The following is a 6000-nucleotide window of genomic DNA, read 5'->3' as shown; positions in this document are numbered from 1 at the left end:
TATAATTAATTATTTCAACTAACTAACAGCTAGTTTATAACACAGACACCTGGTGTCCTGTCTTCGAGAGCTGGTAGACACGCATTGCAGGAGATACCATCAAGTAGGCCAAGCCTAGTTCTATGCAGTTCTATTATCCAGTGCCCTGTAATGGCTGACTTTAACATAGATACTTCTGATTTGCTTCTGTGTATCAAGTCAGAGGTTCTACATTTCGAATAGATTGATCATGTTTCGCTTGACCTGACTGTGGGATGGGTCCACTCACTATTTGTCTGCCACTAAAAAGGGTTATAAATCCGCCTAAGACGGAAGCTAATAGGGGCAGGAATTAAAATAAAGGCATCTATAGAAGAGTAGCACTGTTCAACAATTTGGTCTGCGCTATTATTTTCTACTATATTACCTCTATATTGGACCTCTCACTTAGTGAGAAATTTTTGCATTAATCTGGATGAAATATACACAGGTGATAATTCTTCAATAGCCGCCTACTGTCAATAAGAATGTAGACTAATAGCAAAATTACAAAACTCCAAGTTCAAACATACAAGTCAAGTATAGCTTTAAGTTAGTTGACTAATGAACACTGACTCCGAGCTTCAAATTTGTCAGCGTAAGAGTTCAACCCTTGGTACTTACGATTTCAAAAAATCATTTACGAAATTAAAGAAATAATTTCAATACCACTGATGACCAGCCAAAAATTCAATATAAAAGATAAAAAAATATTGTTGTTGCAATTACACACGTTCGATAAAAAACCTCTCTATCTGAGAACAAGTTTTATTAAAGTTCTGTTTCTTTTGTTAAAACGGACATTAAAAATTAATTTAATAAATCTTCTTAATTATATATTCCACCTACGGTTACTAATTTGAGCCAGTAGTACTGAATACTTGAAACAATAAAATCAAGGTAAAATGTGGTTTCACAAATTGTTTAGACTTACTGCCATTTCTCAGAACTCCAACTAATTAATTAGTCAAGTAATTGTTTCTACTTTTTATGGTATCCCTTTTCCATTCTTGATTGATGGAAAAAGACGAAAAACAGCCAAAGTCAATCAAGGTTGAACGTTGACATCCTTTTTGTGTTCCAATTTTTTTTTTGGTAAAAAAGTGCTCTAATTAATGAATGAAGTGTTTTACTTTAATAAAATTTTAATAATGAAGAATCAAGAGATGTTAATTTAGTATAATCAAGAAAATTTATTAGTTTTCAGTTAATATATTAATATTAACTTAATGCTTAGTATATGCCACATACACGCAAACAATGTCGAACGATAAAAAATAATAAGTTGTATGCATATAGGACATGAGTTGACATAAGCAATGTTACTACCATCAACACTATTGACAACTATAATTTGGATTTTAAAATAGTTTTTAATTATAAATCGAAACAACAATCCAATCACTTATTGGTACTTATAACAATAAGAGATACCATGATTGTATGAACCTATCAAAAGAAAAAAATAGAATCATCACAGAAAACCTAACACAGGTCACTGTAAACTAATACTACCTTGCAAGACTGGGTATACTTACGGATGCAAACTGTAGATTCTGTGAAGAGAGTGAGAAGTCAGCCACACATGTGCTGTTAGAATGCCCTGCGATAATGCACACACGGAATAGGCTCCTGGGAATGTATATTCTTACGGAAGAGGCAATAAAACTCTGTAAAGTAGGTTCTATTCTACTTTTTATTGACGCAACAGGGCGTCAAAAGAGACTTACTCTAAACCCAGAACGGGGTACAATAGACCCGACAGTTGCAGTGCTACATCCCCTAACAATAATAACAACTAACAAAAGTAATATAAATACTACAATAAGATAAGATATAACAATGATCAGTGAGCAGACTGTTGCAATATAGTAAACCCTTTCCGATGCAGCTCAACAGACACGTCTTGTCTTTCGATTAAATGTTTTAATATTTCACTTTGAGAAGATAATAATATCAATGGGGACAATAGTACCAACCAAGGAATCCAATAATTCGGATTCTCTTGCCGACCCAAACTATAAACCAGTCAAAGAGTCTGGTCAGAAGATTCATTCTCTTCTAGGCAGAGAGTGCAAGCAGATCCATTTTGTTGCGTTGATAGGTCAAGGAGTTTAAACTCTGGCGAAAAATGTTTGGGTTTATTTCATAAATGATATATGAGATATGAGATATAAGATCAATCAAATTATACACATTTCTGAAGACATTGTAACTACAACATTATTTTTTACTTATCAAAAAATCTTTTATTAACAGTGGTTCTCACATGTTTTGGAGAATATTTCATATGGAAAATTTTAATTTTATTTGATATATGTATTAAAGAACTGTAAATCTTTATAAAATAAAAAAGTTATTATAACGATTATTAGTTCAGAAGTTTAATTGCCAAAATGTGGTTGTTATTACTTTGTGACATTTTTGGCTACAATTTCTGTGCTAAAAATTTATGGGCTAAGAGTCGCTTGCCAAATGAGGTAGATAAAAAACTTCATAACATTTAATGTGTTTTTAAGTTTCTGTGTAAATAAATTATATTCTTTTGATTATGTTAAGTTTATTATCAAATTTGAACGACAAAAATAACGAAAAAATTGAGTTAAGAAAGGAGAATCTTCAATACTCATGCTTGGTAATAAAATCAAAAATCCTCCTGCTTTGATCTAGAGTTTTATATATTAGTGACTGGGGTATGGATGGGTTTCTGTACTAGATTTGCAGATTTTTTGAAGATGGCAGACTCATATAATCATAATTTATTTAATTTTTCTTGAACATAATTTTAAATAATAAATTGACTTTATTTATCTATGGGATTTAAGTTATTTTTCCAAACAAAATTTGAGACTAAAACGTTTATCAGACAAACATATATGAATAGTTGTAATAATTCATCTAAATTCATTTAAAATGATTCTAAGTCTTATCTAATGACCTTTGTTATAGATGAAATATTCTAAAATATTTACAGTTATTTAATTAAGACCTTAATATGCTAAGTTTATAAAATAATAGTATGAGTTATAGTTTTATTTTACTGATTTAAGTAGGATATATTTAAGTTTTGGGTGCAGATTAACACCTTAACACATTATATTTCACATCGAGTATATTTCATTATCATTGAAATTTATAGAATAAGGTAAAAAGAAGCAAAGATATGATTCCGTAATAAATAAATTTTGTGTTACTATTATTTCAATGATTTCCCACTCTATGATTTATTATACTCCGGAAGTTAGAACCAAGCAAAATATTTACTGCAAAGGTATTCCTTTAAAAAATCGTGCCCAATAACTAGTACTCATGACTCGACTATTGTAATGTGAAAGCTTTATAAACTGGGCTTAAGTATGTTTTTTAAAATCTTGCTTAATGTTAAAGAAAACGTAAGAAAAAGTGATTACTCCTTGGTTTCAGTAAGTAAGTATTAAATTAAATTATTTATTTATATATATTTATATTTTATGTTATTTATTTTTATTTGTTTTTTTTTTATATATGAATAAAGTTGGTTCTTTATTGTTTGGTTGCTTAATTGAAACTAATAGATTTACATTATACTTATGCAGTAAGCAGTTAAACATTTGGATAGTAAAACGTAGTGTAGGTAAAACAACTATTAATAGTCAAAACTATTACAATTAGAGACAGTTTAAGTCTCTAATTAAAAAATCGAATCCCTTAGAGTCATGTTATGCAGACAGTCAAGTTACATCATATGGAAAACTGTTGTTGTTTTTAATATATATTATAAATTTGAGAATCATTGATCGTTGGTCAATCATTTGACCAAAGATTGACCAACGATCAATCTTAATTAGCTTCAAGAGTACTGATTAAAAAAATATAAAACCAGAAATAAAAACGGAATTGTATGAAAGAGAGCATAAAACTCTTATGACTATTTGTCATATCACTACCCGTATAAAATAATTCTTAAGAAAAACCCCTTATACCAATTTTTTAAATAAGAACTTTTCCAGCCATACCTTAACATTTGGATTATTACCATTAATAACGTCAAATTCTTATTATTATTGTTAGGAGATGTGGCACTGCGACCGTCGATCCCATTGTGCCCCCATGTTAAATTCTCATTGAAAATGAATTTCCTTGAAATGTATAAATAATGTTAGGGAATTATAAATATATTTGAACAAAAAATGCATAAATAAGCATTATTAATGAAAGCATTCAGTTAGAAAAAAAAAAAAAAATATAGAAATCATATATACTAGTATATTTATAAGTCGGAGAACTGTTTGAAGCAAAAAAGCCTGCATCTCAGAGGATGCACAATTTCAATGCTCAGCACGTAGTTAAACAATAAAAAGTCCTTAATTAATATTACACAATAAAGTGAAATAAAAGCGTTATTTGCACTTAACTGGGATATTAAATGAGTTGTGAATGTGAACCCATGAAAACGTAGCCTTTCATTGTATATAATGGATATTGCATACGCAATGGAAAAAATATTTTTTTTACCGCGTTGAATGGAAATTACTAAAAAGTAAATTGAAATATGAATTTCTCAGGACTTGCCGATTGTTTTTAGTTCTAGTGCTAAAGGAGTGAAGTCAATGTTTGCTAGAAGATATGAAAATCAATTTAACAAAACAATGCTATGGGTAGGTAATTATTTTCCAAACCTTTGTTAGAGTTTTACGCAGCAACTATGCAATAAATAAGCATTCTAAAGCCCACGGATATTAAAAAAAAAGTCCGGTAAAGCTGTCGTTATCATTTGACATCTATAGAGAAAGATTTTGTTTGTTTATAAAAAAAATTTAATAAAAATATTTATAAAATAATGAGTTCTTATTAAATGGAGAAAAGCAAAGGTAAGCAGGAGTTGTTTTCAATTAGATATCAATTCAATATATTTCCAAAAATGTTTATATATATATATTATTAAGAAAATTGGTATTTTTTTTACTCTTAAATATATTTTCTTGATATATCTTTAAAATCCACACAATATTTTTAAGTACGTACACCTTTTTTTATTACTTTATTTCATATAATTTTTGATGTAATATTGAAAAAGGAAATTGATGTTGATGTTCATAATAAAAATTGAAAATGTATTCCTTGTACTTCAAGCACTTAATAAAAGTCAAAACATGAAAATTATTTTTACACTAAAAATGTAAGGATTATGGAAAGCATTTAATGCATTAGAAATATTTTAAAAAATATTAAATTTTACCTTTCTGAACACGCAAGAAAATGCATCAATATTGTTAGTCGCACTCAACTACTTTGCAGGAAAAGAAGAAAAAAACGACGAAGTATTGATGCCACAAAGAATAGATGGAATAATTATACCTGTTCGCAAGGAGCAATACATTGAAATATAGAAAAGATAACACCGACTGGATGAAGTCTAATTCAGCAGAACAGAAATATATTTCTAATATTATTGAAACGTTTTTTATATTAACAGGTAAAGTTGTGGTAAAGAATTGGTCTCTTAGAAGAGCAATCATATTTAGTTACTGAAGTGTAAGTCTATACTTCTCAGATATATTTTTTCGAATTAAGTATAACATAATATACTTTTAGTTAGAACTGTTGTGAACGATGATAGCGAATGAGCACGAAGATCGGTGAAGAGGGAACTCAAAAATAAAGCATCATAGGAAGCACCCTTTTATAGCTATGTTAAGTGGGAGCACCTGCTTATAAGTAGTTTAGAAGAACTCACTCTCAAACACAATTTTTTGCTTTTTGGAATCTAAAAATACGTCTGATTAAAGTTATCAAAAAATTAAAGAGCGATGTGCATTGTTCAGAGAGGCAACAAAACTAGAATGAAGAAGAAATAATTCTCACAGATAAACTATAACAAAAAATTTATTCTCATTTTCTTTTACAAACTCTTCGAATGCCCCTCGTACCTATCGCTTTTAGATTATATATATTGCAGATAAAAACTATTAGTAAAAAACTTTAGTTTGTGTTGTTGCTTTT

The 6000-nt window shown here is 29.0% G+C and overlaps 1 protein-coding gene across 1 annotated transcript in view; it reads right to left on the bottom strand.

Moving 5' to 3' along the window:
- LOC119673288 (lipase member I-like) overlaps positions 1-6000 on the bottom strand; it is a gene marked incomplete in the record, with an annotated part of 638721 nt that overhangs the window by 332059 nt on the left and 300662 nt on the right.

Source organism: Teleopsis dalmanni, chromosome 1 (genome assembly GCF_002237135.1).
Source record: "Teleopsis dalmanni isolate 2A chromosome 1, ASM223713v2, whole genome shotgun sequence".
Classification (NCBI taxonomy): domain Eukaryota; kingdom Metazoa; phylum Arthropoda; class Insecta; order Diptera; family Diopsidae; genus Teleopsis; species Teleopsis dalmanni.
Note: the sequence above shows the minus strand (reverse complement) of the source record. Positions and strands in the feature narration are given on the sequence as shown.